The sequence below is a fragment of the Micromys minutus genome (genome assembly GCF_963924665.1).
Source record: "Micromys minutus genome assembly, chromosome: 21".
NCBI classification, from domain to species: domain Eukaryota; kingdom Metazoa; phylum Chordata; class Mammalia; order Rodentia; family Muridae; genus Micromys; species Micromys minutus.
Window position 1 is genome coordinate 18532069 of NC_137956.1, and position 17246 is coordinate 18549314.

The following is a 17246-nucleotide window of genomic DNA, read 5'->3' on the forward strand; positions in this document are numbered from 1 at the left end:
ACGAATGAGCTCAAAGCCCTGTGATCCAAGGCTGAGCTCACTTTTGACAGAATACAAAGGTACCTCTCTTTTTGGGTATTACACCGCAATGACCCTCAAATGCATTTAGAGCACAATAATGCCCATTCTAGGATGTTGCCATCAATACGCTCCTTACTGTAGTGGTTCCAACAGTTAGCAATCAAGAGGTCATTTCCTGTTTTAGCCATTACCAGTGCTTGAGTCTGAATTCCTGTTTAGGGACCCATTACTTTGCTTGGGAGGATTTTAACAGAAAGGCACTAAAGCCTGGGACCTTACTGTGGTGTGTTCTTTCCTAGTGTGTAAAACTAATGTGTGCAAAAAGGTCTCCTACTCACTTAGGCCCTGATGTTTTCTAGGAATATTGCTAACAGCATCCTTCAAGATACATCTTTTCTCTAAATGACTTAGTTCCTTTTCCTTACATTCCAAAGGACCCCACTTGTAAATTCTGAAGAAGCAATTTCTAAGGTAATCTTTGTGAATTCCGAGCCTCTAGGGGTCCTATGCTCATTTTTTAATATCAATTATTTGCTTTTGTCCATGTTTCTGGGCGAAATGTAATTCATATGCACAGTGTGTCATCTTAAGGGATGAGGCCACTACCTAGCAGGTATGACTTTTTCATATATGGCTTATGTCTTAAAAGTTCTACCTAAGCTCCATGGTAGTTCTCAAAAGTTCTCAGATATACCCACTGGTGACTTCACCAGGTTCCAATGGAGAGTTCTGATCTAATTGTCACAAAATGGCCCTGATTAAACAAAATGGGTTACAAAACCAACCCGAAGAGCTAAAAAAAAATCTTAGAAAGGGATTCATAAGGATGATGAGGTGTTGACAGGGATAAGAGAGACATGAGAGAATGGGGTACAAAGTCATCAGTATATAATATATGTGCATGAAATTGTGAAAGTACAAAACTACTTAAAAAATAACCTCTTCTGATTCCTCAGATGACTTATAATCCTCCTGAGGCTGCTGGGGGTGGGGCTTGGTTAACTGAACATTGTAGAAAAATTTTATGAATCTTTTCTAATCTCTAACTGTCCTTAAAGAGCAAAGAGAGGGAGGAAGAGGTCAGACATAGTATCCTAGAGAAGACTACAGAAAGAAGGATCTGAAAGATCACAAAGAAGAGGGGAAAAGTTTGTGGGAATGGATGTGAGTTAAATGTTCCGAGTATCAGGGGAAATAAGGAAATGGTGGGGGAGGGGAAGACAAGTTCACTAAATTAGAGGAGTTAACTTTTATTTCCATTTGTATAATACTCAAGTCAGAAAGAATTCAATTAGTGGCATCATTTTCATCAACAACATAAAATCAGAAAACAGAAGAGGAAAAAATGAAAAGGACATGTACCAAATGGTAAAGAATAGTTGCAAATCACATTGTTGAAAAAAAAAAAAAAACCCCATATACTATCCAAAACACATAAGGGTTCCTACATCTCCTCATGGAAAATAATAACCAAGATTCATTTTGGAAGTAAAACTTTCTCCATGGTTTCCAGTGCTCTAGTGTATTTGGATGAGGATTGAAGTTTCTAGGCCACTGTATTCTCATACCCATACTTAATAAATGGACTCATATCTTGATAAAGGAGAAACTGCTAAAATTTTAAGATCTGCATTTTTCTCCAAAAGAGAAGAAAAAGTGCCACCTTGTACGCTTTTCTTTTAGAGGCTTTCAGTTGACATCCTGAGGATACCTCACACCCCAGCACAAGACTTGCTCCCCACTTAGTCAAGACAAGTCAAGACATTCCAAGTGAAGAAAATGGCAGAACACAATTCCATTTTATTCATATTAAAAAAATAATAAGCAAATCCATAAGATGGCTTTTTTTTTCGTGTTTCATGCTGAGTTCTTCTTAAAGAAATTAACAGAATGGAGATCAAATGCCTGTCCTGCCTCAGCTGTCCTTTGACCCCCATGGGGGTGGGGTTAGCCTTGTAACCTTTAGTCAGCACAAACAACAGCAGAGCCAGAGGCCTTTGCCTGCTCTGCTACCTCTTAGGAAAGGCCACTTGGGTGTGCCATTACGGAGTCCTTTTGTGCCTGGGTAGAAAATCAAAATTTCTATCCTACAGGCTTTATTAATGTCAGTCATGCAACCAAACTAGGACAATTGATTCCTGGTGAAATGCGATTTTATTCCTTTGTAAAAGGCTGACAGCAGGTTTGCCTCTCTGTCTCTCAGCGATGAACAGGCTTATCTTATGGTTTCTTCATTAAATGCAATTTGTTTGTTTAGAGCTGCTGAATGACTAGTTATTAATGTTTCTATAAAACAGTAGTTCTCATAGCCTTATTTATACATTGGTGAAAATGGGTTCTGGAAATGCTGAAGATATATGTGTGGTGGATATTTTCAAGGTTAGTCTCCATTATCCTCCACCCAGATCCCTTCTGGGACTGACTGACATCTCTACACCCTGCATCAACAGATGACTATGGTCTCTCTTTTCCTTGAGTAAGTCCAATGGGAAACAGCACGGGGAGAGGCAGTGAGAAACCAGTGTATTTATATATCTATCTTCTGCCCTGTCTGCCAGATAGAAATGGCAATGGCATTGCCCCTTACCTGGACCTAAAACTCCTTCATGAGATCCTTTTCACTCTTGTCCTCATCAGGAACCACGCCAAGCCTTCACCTTTTAGTCTGGAGTGTTAATGGTTCTCAAGTCATTCCCTACCTTCTATTGATGTCCTTCACTATGTGCAAGCATTTGTAAGCCCTTCAGATGCCCCAGGTGGCTAGGTCACCTGTTTCCTGTGAAGACCTGGGCTAATTAAGTTTGAGATTGATTATATTTAAATACCACCACATGACAAAATAATCATTAGGCATTGTTTACATAAAAATACTCAAGAAAAAGAAAACAATTTCAAGATGGAGAAGAAAAATATAATCAATAATAATAATAGTAATAATAAAAATAAAAGTCTAACTTCCTTGGGAAACAAAAGTAAATGGTGTTTGTGTATGCATGTGTATATGTGTCTCTGTATGGAAAAAATAAACTTTTTTAAAAGACTGAAAAAAAAGACAATGGGTCTTAGTTAAAAACATACTTAACCATTGGAAAATTAAAATGCTTCTTATATTTTCTCATTAACATTTTTTCTATCCAATTGATTAGGGATGAAAACAGAGTTCGGTGGTAGAGCATTTACCCAGTAGAACATTGCCAGGGGAGACCTTGGTTTATTTCCAGCACCACCGAAACAGAAAACAAGATTTCTAGTTTTCTCCTGAGCTGGCCATTGTTGTGTTCCATAGGTTTTGCAGCGTGGTAGGGATGTTGCCTGCCTTTCTTCCCTGGCAGCTGGCATACAGTTACAGTGAGAGCCCATCCTCGGGGGAGAAGGCTCACAGGTCCATTCCAGCTCAATCCCTCCAAGTGCTGTGTCTGAAGTATATGGTGTCTTCAGCTATAGCATCCTACCTTCAAGTTCTGGGAGGCAGTCAGGCACAGTGGTAATAGTTGATATTGTTCCAGGGGTCTCTTGGATCCCCTGATCAAAAACGGCAGTAAATATTTTGATAGTCTATTATCACTCCATGTGGTGTATCTTGACTCTGACTTTATATGTGTATGTATATTGTATGCACACAGATAAAATTTATTTTTAAGTAAACATCAACTATGTTTCCCTGAAGATTTTTCTTACTCCTTCTCCTACCCTTACCCTTTAAATTGGCCTCCCTCACTCCTTCCCAGTCAAGTCCTGCACCAGTTTTCCCATTTCTCTCCCTGTGCACAAATATGCTGGCTATATAGCTAGTGTCTCCTCTGATTAGAATCATAACTTAAGGGAAACCCACTTATTAGGACCTACATTCTGCCACATGGCAGGTCACTTGTGCTCAGGGACCACGTGTTTTTCTTGTCACATCTTCCCAGGCAAATCTCCTACCTGGCACTCTCCCACAATTTCTTCTACCTTCGGATGCTCCACCTCCTATTTCTTGCTTAACCTATAGGCCATACACATTTTAACTGACATCCCATCACGGTCCTTTTTAACTTTCCTAGTTTCTGCAGCTAATCCAGCCCATATATTGCATGTGAAGATTTGGAGCTAGGAACCACAGGGAGAGAAACATGTGGTTACTCTGGGTCTGCGTTACTTCACTCAGTGCAATATTTTCTGGGTCCATCGATTTGCATGCACACTTTTCTTTACAGCTGAATGAAACTCTATTGTGTATTTGCACCATATTTTCAGCATCCACCCATCAACTGAAGGACATGTTAGTTGTTCCCATTTTCTAGCTACTGTGAATAGAACAGTGATAAACATGACTAAGCACATATCTGTGCAAAAGGATGTCAAGTTCTTTGGCCATATGCCAATCAGTTGTATATGACCATATAGCTCAATCATGTGGTAGATCTATATTCATCTTTCTGAAAATCCGCCCCAGTTTTTTTTTTTTCCCCTAGAGTGCCTGGACCAGTTGTTGCAATCCCAAAAGTGAATTGGAGCTCCCATTTCTCCACAATCTCACCAGCATTTATTATCATTTTTTTTTATTTTGTTTTGTTTCTGTTTTCATCTCAACCATACAGAAAAGGTAAAGATGAAATGTCAAAGTGATATAATTTTAATTTTACTAATTGGTAAGGATGTTGAAAGATATTTTGTATCCAGTTTTCTTTTTTCTTTTGAAGGCTCTCTGTTCAGATTTGTAGCCCCCACTCCTTTTTAAAGTGGGTCATTGATTTTCTTAGGTTTTTATATTTTACGGTTTTGTCTAGTCAGAATATTAGCCCTCAATCAGCTGTGTATCTGGCAAAGGTGCTCCACCACCTTGTGGTTTCTCTCTTCACTTGATTACATATTTTTCCTTTACTGAACAGATGCATTTTAGTTTTATGAGGTCCTGTTTGTTGACGCTTGGCCTTTATCCCTGAGCAGAGTACTATTCAGAAAGCCCTTTCTCACACCTGTATATTGTAGGGTATTACCCGTGTTTTCTTCTAGAGGCTTTTGGTTTAAAAAGAAAGAAGGAAAGAAGAAGAAACCCCATATAAGTTTGACAGTAAAATCAGAAAACTATTTTTAGAAAATATTTATGTCTAAATATGTAGAGCTCATTACTATTTTCATTATTTATTTCTAGAAACTGTAGATTAAAGTTAGGCCACAGGAACTTAATGAAAACTTTAGTTAAGAAAATGGTTTCTGTTTTCTATTATATGATAAGTTTCTAAGCACAACATTATCAGGGAACATTCAACAAAAAGGATAATATATTAAATTTTAAGAGTGTGTATAGACATTCAAAATCAGAATCTCTCACATTTTTAAATAGAAACAACCATCACAAAATAAGGTAATCATTATTAAAGCAATTAGAATTTCTGTTGTTGGTATAATCCTCTTCATTTAAAAATCCTTCATTCATACTGAAGTCTTTTATTTTTAATACAAAAAAGAGGGGCTGTATGTCTGCCAGGGGAGAACTTCACACCATGCAACACTTTGAATTATTTTAATTTGAAGTCTGAGAGTCTACTAGCACATATCAAATTTTATGTCTGACTAATACAGTTATAAGCTGCCTTTCTTTGACCTTGTTGAAACCAGTTGTCCATTGTAATGAGGTTCGGCAGTGGAAACCACGGAATGATTATATCATGAGTATTCATGAGTGGGGTTAATGCTGTAATAAAAGGAATACAAGCTGCTAGCATGCCTCTTTAGCTAGGTGACCTTTCAGAAAATATTCTGGAATCCAGGAAGTGGCCTTGAAAACACCAAACTTTGGGCTGGGACTTCCCAGTATCCAGAACTATGAAAAAAATCTGTTTTTGAAACCAATTGGTGTATGATATTTTCCTATTTATAGCCAGAACCAACAGAGACATATTATTTCTCATTGAATATGGTCCAGAAAGAATTATATTGTCTCTGGATCAATCAGTTTCGTTGATTGTTGTATTTTCTGCTTAGGTCTTTTAATCTACTTCAACAAAACGTATTTATCAAGAATTGTTTATTTGCTGCTATTTCCTCAACCCAAACATGCTGTTTCACAGCTTTTAACACCAGCACTGAGAAGGCAGGGGCAGGCAGATCTCTTCACATTACAGGCTAGCCTGATCTATATAGTAATTTCTTGGCTAGCCTGTGAGAACCTGTCTCTAAATAAATAAGTAAATAAATAAATAAATAAATAAATAAATAAATAAATAAATAAATACACAAATAAAGATTGCAAAGAAAACTAAAATAATTGTATAAAATAAAATGGTTTGTGTTTTCTCCTACTGATCCCATTGCTCTGGTGCAGCCAAACTTAAGGAACAGCTGTCTGTGTGTGTGTGTGTGTGTGTGTGTGTGTGTGTGTGTGTGTGTGTTTGCTTCTTTTACACAAATCAATTAGAATTATTCAGCCTGTTCCATAGTCCAGGCTTTAAAAATAAAACACATTTTGTTATCAAAACAAACGTCTTATATTTAACAAAAACAGTAGATTTGTGCACTCCATCTCTCCCACTCATTTACATATGATTTTAATTGTGCAAACATATGAAACTATGTTTTTGTGAAAAGTTGCTGTCCTTGGTTCCAGCATCCCCATCTTCCATCCTGTGCTGCCTGCCTCACTGCCATGTTCCTGACACTCCAGCACAACTGCCCAAAAGCAGCACAAGGCTGCCCAGCAGAGGAAGCTTTCTGGGCATTCCAGTGCATGATGCAATGAGTTTCTGTCAGAGCCCATGACATAACATGTCACAGGGTATCCCAGGCATCTGGAGGCATCATGGAGCATCATGGAGCATGCAAAATTTTTCCTCACTTGATGTTTTCTCATAATTTTCTCTCCAAATGATCATAAAACACAGAAAATCATGGGCAGGGACAGACTCATGCGCACACACACACACACACACACACACACACACACATACTGAATACATGCATAAATAGATATTGATGCTGAATAATGTGTATGAGCATAGACACCTAAGAATCATACATATGGAGTATATCTATGGGTCTAGACATATAGGCTACAGCTATGTATGTATATGTCTATATGTATATGCCTTATGGGTTTCTAATTACTAAAAGTATGATTCTCTTGTAGTGAGACTGTACCAAGTCCTCACTGAAGAATATAGCTCTTTCTGTACTCACCCTGCTGTATAAGCCCTTTAGTTAGACCTTTGAACCGCCACAAAACCTAGAGATAGCACTTTTCCAAGAGTAAAAAAGCAAAATCAGCCATGGAATAAGCGAACTGTTTTAGATTTTTTTTTGTAAGCTCATCATAAATTTCAGATTTTTCAATAGGAGGTGTTTCAGAAGTGGGGTGGCAACAGGACACATATCATGTAATTGGAGAAAAGGGACAACTGGGAATATTAAAGGCTCAGAGAGGGTAAGGTACAGAGGCGTGGAGAAGAACATGGAGGAAGACAACTCACAAAAATTTATTTGAAAATGTCACTATGAAACCTAATATTGTCGATGGAAATTTTTTAAAGTTTAAATAAAATATTTAATGTTTAAGTATAAAGAATATAACCTTATATTTATAATTTTATATATGCATATGTGTCTAACCTGTTTATGCATGCAGATGTCAGAAGAGAATATCCAATGCCCTCTTTATCACTCTCTGCATTATTCCTTTGAGACAGGGTCCTTTTCTGGATAGGAAAGTAGGCTGGTGTCCAGCAAACCCAGTCATTCTCCTGTCTCTACTCTTCACAGTGTGATTTACAGGCATGTGCATGACCATGTCCATAACATTACATGGGAGCTAGGGACTTAAACTTGGAACTTCATACATGAGCAGCAAGCAGTCTTGCCTACTTAACCATCACCAGGATCCTGACTTTGAATAAATATGTATGCATGTATGTGTGTATGAATGTATGTATAAATGTATGTATGTATGTGTGTGTGGATGTATGTGTGTCTGAATGTATGTATATATGTATAAATGTATGTATGTATGTGTGTGTTAGGGTGATTGATCTTCTCTTGCACTGTATGGTGTGCTCCTGTATTTTCAATTGTTGAGGGCTAAGTGCTGGCAGAAATTTGGTATTACCATTTCCATAGCCCATCACCCATTTTGTATTTGTAAATGCCTGTCCTTCCTCACCTGCTGAAAAGATGACAGTCAGGCATCCCTCTATGCCAAAAGGCAGCCTGCAAGATGGAACTGGCATTGCTTTGCTGCTGATTGGTTCAAACTGGAACGTGGCTTTTTGTGATGGCACAGACCTGGGACAGAAAGTATGGGGTGGGACTTCTAGACAGAGACACCAGACTCTTGAGGAGACAGCAGAGACTTAAGGAAACATGGACAGATGGACAAAAGGATGAAGGGAGCTGTAATCAGGTAGGAAGAACCATGTGGAAAGACAAGATGGCAGATAAGTCAGGATAAGTTTGTAGCTAGCTGAGAGACTGCTCCAGCAAAAGGCCAATATCATTAAACTATATAGATGCCTCCATGTCTTAATTAACCTTAAGTGGGATCCATGAAAATCCTACAATATGTATGTATGCATGTATGTATGAGTGAATGAATGAATGCATGTATGCATGCATTATACACATTTTCATACAAACTACAAGTTTGTTTAACATCGTCCATATGTACATATGTCCAGGGCTAATCACTTGGGAAACAACCTATATGGGCACTCATCTAACAGGAAATGGATTCACTCTTCACAGCAGGTAGCTCTTCACCTAGAGGTAGGACAAGATAAAATTCTTACTAAGGCTCGGGGGACACTATAGAAAATGGGGTGAAGAGTAAAAAGATTGTAAGAGCCAGATTATCAGAACATTTGCTGCCAGATCATGCCTGCTAGAAACGGCAGGAAAGATGCACCCATGAACTCCAGTAGGGTTTCTCGGAGAAGATCAGAAGAAAACTTGACTTTTACATTGCCACATACTTTCCAGCAAACCCATCAGAGGCTGATGTGGGAGAGTTCTAAGTTTGAGACCAGCCAAGCCAAGTGAGATAAACCTCACCTCAAAGAAAGTTAGCAAGTGAATAAAGACATAGAAACATTATTCCTACCTGCTCTTAAACCTTGGCAGCTACCTGATGTCCTTGACATGTTAGGTGTTGTACAAATCCTCCACTGGTGTCTGGGTTACTCTGTAGTCTTCACTTTCTGGAACAGACCAGGACATCTCTGATGGATTCTCACTATTCCCAGCTCTTCTCACACTGCCTTCTGCTAATACCCTCCTCACAATCAGATTCGACCATCTGATCTTCAAGGCTTTCCTGTTTCTGACCTGATGTTGGGAAAAATACAAGGTTCTTCCCAGAAACAGTGAGCATCCTGGGAAAACCACTTGCTTTCCTCCTGCTTGCCCTATTTTCTGGAAAGATAAGGGTAGCAACCAGATATTTATTTTGAGACTGATTTCTTCATAAAGACTCTCTGTGCCAATTCTGCATTTTCTCCTCTCAGTGTTTGGTTCAAAACCTTGCTGCCAACAATATAGTTATGATAATTATTTTCTTTATACATTTGCTTCAGGCATCACAGTGTGCCTTGCCTTTGTATTCTTCTTAATAGTTCCAAGAACATTATGTGGAAAAGCTGCTCTTTTATTGCCATAGAAATACTGTCTGAGCATCCTGTCAAAGGTTGGCTGAGAAATAGACGGTACAGAAAAGCACCAGACTCAGGATCCAGGTGCATTTCTGTCATTCAGCCCATGACCTGCTGTGCCTGCGTCCTCTGACACCTCAACAATGCTACAAGATGCCGTCTCTCTGGGTTTCCATTGCCTATAGGAGAAAACACAAACTTCCTTACATTAAACCTGGGGTCATGTTCTCCTCATGTACTTCCTGCCCTTATTCCTCATTCTCTCTTCCTTATTATCAGAGTCTCACCCGCCTTCCAATGCCCTTCCTCTTGTTCACCTTCTTCATGATGCTGTCCACAGGTTCCAGTCCATAGCCTCCAGTTTATGAGTGATCACTGTCCTGTGTGACTCCATCTATTTGCCCCATTTCTGTGCCCATGCATTTGTTTTCCCTTAGTCTATAACATTCCTAAAAAGAAAGGCAGAGGCTGTATAGGTCTTCTGACTAATCTCTGCACTTCCAAATGCCTCTCATGCTGTAGAAACATAATTCTTTTCAGTAACGGGAAGTGACCAGTTCTATCCACTGTGACTTACTTGTATAATACACAACAGAAGTGTATAAATTAACTTTTAGGCCTCCATATGTGATTTCTTTAAACCTAGTACCCCGTATCAGAAAACCCATTGGTGATATCTTTCCCTGTCCCTCCCCTGTGTGTGTGCACATGTGTACGTACACACACTCACACACTAATCTGTGTGTCTGTCTCTCTCCGTGTGTCTCTTTCTCATGGCTGAACATGTGCTTTGAGGCCACTAAGAAGTACAATGGGCACTAGGAGCCGAGTCACAGTATTTGCATAGAGCCCCCTGCTTATCTTCAATACCTCTTTCAAAGCAAATTTGAGATTATTCTTCTAAAAAAGCACAAGCTTAGAAAGGAATACAAAGAGGAAATGATGATGAGATGTACAGTAAAGCTGTGAACAACCCAAAGAACCAATTTTGTGACTCTCAAATTATACTCAGTGTACTGCCTTGAATATCTCTCTCTCTTGCTTCAACAAAAGAGTTAGGGAACATTCAGTTTCTGACAGTCGATCTATGCAGAGGGAAGAGAGACATGCAACATGGCTGGGAAGTTTATCATAAGTGTCAACCTGACCCATACCTACAGCGAAGGTGAAGACACTGACCACTGGAGGCAGTGTCAGAAGCTAGCTACCCATTCCTCTCAGCTCTTCTTTATCACTGGAACAACGGTGTGACATAGGCTATATATGTCACCATCTATACGATGGAACCCTCGTTGTGTCTGCAGTCCGTCTTTGGCCAGATGTTCTGTGTAGCACAGGAGCCTATGTTATAACTTAGACTTTTTCTTCCTTAGATATTCTTGGCAAATTTAATTGAACATTTAACTCAGTACTTTTAGCACTTCACTCAGTATCAGGTCCATTGATTAAATACTGAATCAATACCTAGAAGAATGAGGTAATGGGGATACTTAGGAAAAAGTAAAAATCCTGTATGGATGCAGTAGCATGTTTCCTTGTAGAAGTACTTCCCATATAACATTCAAAAGTAAGGAAATAGAAAGAAAGAATCCATTCTGAATATCTAAATTCACTTGAAGACTATAATGATCCCTTTCTTCTGGAAGCTATGAGACAAATACAAGGTTATACTAAGATTTAACATTTGCTCCAGCATAATCTGAAAACAAACATATTGTGTACATGCTTTTAATACTTCTTTGTATGTGTTTATTGTATGTTTGTGTATGCTCATCTGTGTATGTACACTTACAGGGACAGGTGAAACAGAGGCCAGGTGTAGATGCCATGTGTCTGTCCATCTTAGTTGTTGAGACAGTGTCTTTATTTGATCCTGGATGTCACTGATTTGCTAAGTCTAAATGGCCACCATACGCCAGGATTCTCTGTTCTCTACTTGCAAGTGCTAGGTTTACACGTTTGTGCTACCACTCCCAGCTTTGCCCATGGTCCTGGGCCTCTGAACTGAAGTTCTGCGCTTTAGTAGCAAGGACTGTTCTGACTGCACCATATTTTCAACTCCTGTTGGGAACATTTCTATGTACAAGACACATTTGTTCACTTTGACGTTCAATCTTAACAGAAACTGTCTCTCAGACTATTTATTTAATCAAATAAGTTAACCCTGCTTATTAACTCAGAACAATAAAACATTAAATATTAAGAGAATGCTTAAATGGGCAGTGCTTGGCTTAAGTTTTTAGATCATCTAATTCATTTCTCTAAAAGAGACGCTTACAATATATACACAGTTTTCTTTGTGCAGATGAGAGTCTGAGGCTTAGAAATGTAATCTGTGCGTGTTTCTGGTTTGAACACGGCAGATAAAGAACTCTGCTGTTCTTTATCCTACAGCCTCTATTCTTCTCATTGTATGCACAGACTAATTTTTCTCCTCTATCCACTCTTTCTTTTTATTTTAATTGGGAAGGTCTGTTAGTGGAAACATTGCTGAAAACAAACCCTACCTCCTTGTACTAATTCTTCTGAAAAGCAGTGTTCGCCAAGAATATATTTTGGTTCTCTCCCCTCCCCCCCCCCAAAATTAAAAAGTCTCATCAATTGGGCTTCATGTCGTAAACTCCTGCACTACTCACAATGAGAGTGTGTTGATTCTTTAGCTGATGAAGACTCTAGGTCACATTTCAACCTTGTATCTTTCATTCAGGTCTTGTTGGTACTGGTTCATGGCCGCCTTCCCAGAACTAATATATTCCCAAGCCAATGTATTCTTCTATTTCATATTATGACTGCGTTAATGGAGGAAAAGGCCTCGGAGCAAGGGAAACAGATACAGGCTGGATAAATAAAGCATATTGAAGGTTTGAGATTGAAGTAACACTAGAGAAAGTTTGAAATTTTACAAATAGCAACTTCGAGGTATAGGCATAGTCACATAACTGTCCTAAATACAAAGGACAAAGATATCACAGCAAGTAGAACCTGGACAGAAATTAATATTGTTATGGACAGAAGGGTTAAAAATGGCCCTTGGAAGATGAATATGATTTTCCCTTATGGAGGCATGCAGAGGGTGACATTAATGCTACTTCCTTCTCTACTTGTTCAAGTTGTTTGTATGTTCTTTTCTGTTTCTGAACCACTTTTCTTCCTTTAATCCTCATACTGAGCATGCTTATTAAAAAGCAGATATGTGATGCTGAAACAAAGAAAGTCTTGGGACTTTCCAAGGCAATATCCATGCTGACAGTTTGGAAGCTCACTTCTGCATCAAGGGTGTTGTTGTATGATACTGTTGGTTAATAGTGAAAGAGGAATCACAGCATTGGGTATCTTAGGAAGTAGTCCAAAAAGACGATTTTATTTAAGGCTGTTGTCATATGATACTGCGGTGGCTAATGTGGATCGAAATAGAAATCAGTGCATCTAGTATCTTAATTAAAAAGAGGATTTATTCATGTTCTCATTGGAGTTTTCTACCTTGCTCTGTGAGTATATGAGACTCATTTCAAAAATCTAGTAGTCTCAGCTTTTTAAAATAAATAGTTGGGTTTTTTTGTTCTGACTTCTGGGATTTGACAAAAGCTAGTTCCTCAAATGCTGTCTGTATTTATACAAACATGGTGAAACTGAACTTAGACTTTTAATTCTTGGGGAAAAGTATGTTTTTTTTTCTTATATGGGTAACTTTGTTAAGCCATGAAACACAGTTATAAAGTGATATGTGCAAATAATTCATTTCATTCAGTGTACATTGCTTCATTTAAATTTTTATTTCAGTAGCTATTTCATTCCTTCTTACCTATTTTATTTTATGTTGATTGTACTGGGGACCACATCCACAGCTTTGGGTATCTGAACATTGGTTGTAGTAATGAGATCACCTTCAGCATTAGATCATGAATTCTCACACAGTAGCACACAATATACAGTTTCTCCACTGGTTTTTAAGAAGCACTAGTAGATTTTCATCTAGCTAGGGTAAGAAAACATCCCATGACTACATGAAGGACACAAATTTTCTCCTCCTTTCAGAAACTTCCTCAAGAACAAAAGAAGATGTTAAAATATGATTTCTTTTTGTAAAACCTGAATCAGCATGGTGGTATGCTTCTAAAGTCAGCCCTGGGAAGGTAGAGACAAGCAGATTCCCGAAGCTCACGGGCTGGCCAACCTACGTACCCAGCCTACCAAGCAAGTCCAGGCAAGAGAGAGTTTCTGTCTTAATAAAAATGATGGATAATTTGAAAAACAACAGATGTTGATTGTTGGCTGTCACGTTCAGGAACACACATATGCACTTCCTACAAGAAGCCCTCCTTAAAAATTACCATATGTAGGAGAGAAATATATCTTTATAAATGCTGTGATTAAAAAGTTGCATTCTTATAATTTGGATAAGCAAAGATCAAGAACAGAGAGGTTAGTCAGTTGGTCCAGACTCAGAGATGCTATCAGCGTTGCAGGAGGCATGATTCCGCCTGCACTGAGGGCAGAGCTCTCCGACTAACATTCCTGCCTCTTTAGATTCTGTTCATTTTGGCTTTCAGTTCTCTCGTGACTGCTGGCCTCTACAGATCTCATTGACCATCTTGGTGGTTTTGTCTTTTGTCAATGATTTTCTATTAGTAAAATGATATGATCTGACTATATGTAAGTAATATGATTACCCTAGCCTTTACTCCCTTGTCCCAGTTCCCTGGAATTCATAGTAAAAATCATTTGCTTTTCCTTTGTTCCCATCATTATAATAAATGTCTTGCAATTTCACCCAACTTACCATTCATTAGGTGATTTTATCTGTTGGTGTGCATTGCTAAATTAAATGCACTGAAGTAAAAAAGTTGATGTTATATTAAATCTTAATTGTCAGTTTCCTTCAACATGTATTAATTATAACCGATCAATGCACTTAGGAGCAAGCAATGACTGCTTGGCTGACAACTGTCAGACCCTTCCTGGGTAACCTCAGCAGTAGAAGCAGCTGCCCAAAAGCCAGTGGTAACAAAAACCAGGCAGCCACAGCAGGTCAGAAATAAATTCGAGTTCTATCAACTATTATGTCTCTCTCCTCTCTCTGAATGCTATGAGGCTTTAAGCAATGTTGCTGCCACTCCAGAAGTTCCATGGAAACAGAAACAACTGTAACTCCAATGGCAACACTTTGCTCAAAACTACAGAGCTGTCATTCAGCCACCTCTTGAGAGATACCTCCATCTGTCTGCATGGCAGTCCTGTGTGCTTCATCCATTGCAGGGTTATTCAGAAAGGTCCCAGCTTTGGGCGGCTAGTAGAGCCTACTTTCCATCCATGACAACTGTCATAACTGCATGGCCACAGAGCCAACTGCAACCTACCCTCCCTGAGATTGCTTATGTCATTGCCCACTTCAGATATGTTAAGATGGTTATGAGAGACGTCATGCTGGCCATGGCCACTTCATGTGACCCTCAGATGACTGAAGTCACTACTGCTCCAGATGTCCACACTGAAGTCCTAAATCAGTTCAGGGAGGAGCACCTTCCCCACCCAGGACAGATGGAACAGTCAAGTCAAATACATCTGTGCACACACTGACTCAACACAATGTTTGTGGTTAGCAAACAAGATACTGTGTACTTGCTGGGCAGCTATAAAAGTGATCCTCTATCTCTTTCCTCTGGACAATCAAGAACATATTTCTTCTGTACATTATTCTGCCCCATTCCCTAATGCTACAACATGAGGTCCCTACCATGTCACATTCAAAGGCTTTTTAGCATTTATCATGGGTGGAATGGACTAGGCTGATAAGGCAAATGCAGAATAACTCTTTGGCAGTCCCACATGCAAACGCAGCTAGAAGATACAGATACTGAGTTCCAGAAGATTTCGAGTCAGGGGCTTATGGGTGCACATAGATGATATGGATGGCCAAGACTGTGAGTATGGGGATAGGAAATAAATAAAGGCTGTGAAAGCAAGAGAATACTAGGGGCAGAGACTGGACTAGTTACAAACCCAGGCTGTTGAACAGGTTCCAGAAAACTCCAGAGTGGTAGCAGCTTTGTTTGCCAAGTAACCCAGAATTACAATATTAAACTCTATAATGCTTAGAAGCATCAACATTAGCTGCTGGGTGCTGAGCTGCAGGCTCTGAAGCATGGAGCTGCAGACCCTACGGGGACCCTGACTCCCTAAACATAGAGCTGATCATAGCAAGGAAGCTGTGCTTTGCCTGTTGTGGTTTCCAGAAGCACAGAGCAAAAGGACACACAGTCAGTAGACTACCTCCCACCCCCTGGCCATTTTAAGCCCTAACTCACTTAAATAGAAGATCTGCTTTCCACAGAATCCAACTATTTATAGAGTTCAGTGAGAAACAGAGTGAACTACCTTATTTTGGGACCTGCTATCACATCAACAACACAAACATTTATTCTGCACTTTGAAGTTAGGATAATAAAATAATCAATAGTCTGAATCATCATATTTTCATAAGTAAAATGATGAACTAAAACTGAGTGAGCATTGTTGAATAAACCAGTATAGTCACATGTTGCAGTAAATACTAAAAATAGAAAAGCTTATCTCTTTATGGAGCTGGGGCTCAGACTTTGTCATTCTGTCCAAGCGGCTACCCCCATCTCACTCGTGCCCAGGTAAAATTACTGACCTGCCCAGCACAAACATGACTCTATTGCCCAATTGCTTATCAAGCATGTTTATAAATTCAGTTCTTAATCCGCAAACCCTCTACACAATAAGATTGCATCAAATGGACAAAGAGAGAAACTACCCTGCTATATGAAATAAAAGACCAATAGAATTCTAAAAATGTTTATAGCTACCTAGTGCCAATTAAGCCCACCTGGACCTAATTCATCCAATTATCTATCTTGGTCATTCTCTCCTGGTCCTCTTCTGTTCTCTGACCTCTGACCCTCTCTCTCCACTTCCCTTATTCTGTTCAATCACTGGCTTTCACCTTTATTTTGCTAATTAAAATGAGAAGGTTTTGATGAAGTCCTAAGCATGTGATTGGGCAGCACTTCTTGGGGAAGTGAAATTAACATTAAAATATGAATGGTTGTAGGACCATCTACAGTCCCAGCACATTCTAGTGTGGCCACCTTCCCATTGACTGCCTCAGTCTCTCTGTGGACCCTTTGGAGATGATATAAATCCTGGGAAGTTTGATAGACCTCAAACAGGAATTTAGGAATGAAATATAGACTAGAGGAGGTGGTAGCTATAAGTATAATTTGATTTAATAACTTCTTATAATATAAATCTGAACATGTGCAGAAACCTACAGGCTTGAAAGAAGAGATTGAGTTGTGTTAATCTTGATACTTTTTGCTCTTGTTTCTAGCTGGCCTGATGTCGCTTACCATTTTATGGATTGAAAACATCTGCATGTCAAGTGAACATTATGCCAAAAACTAAACTAATGTTGTTCTGAAATAAGAAAACCTATTCTTAAACAAAAACAAAAAAAAAAAAAAAGAAAATGGGGATGGAGAACCAAGCATGTCCTGAGAGTTGAATCTGCATTTGATTCAAAGAGGAAAGCAAGTTTGAGAAGGGACTTGTGGCATTGAGGTAACCATTCACATACTTCTATTT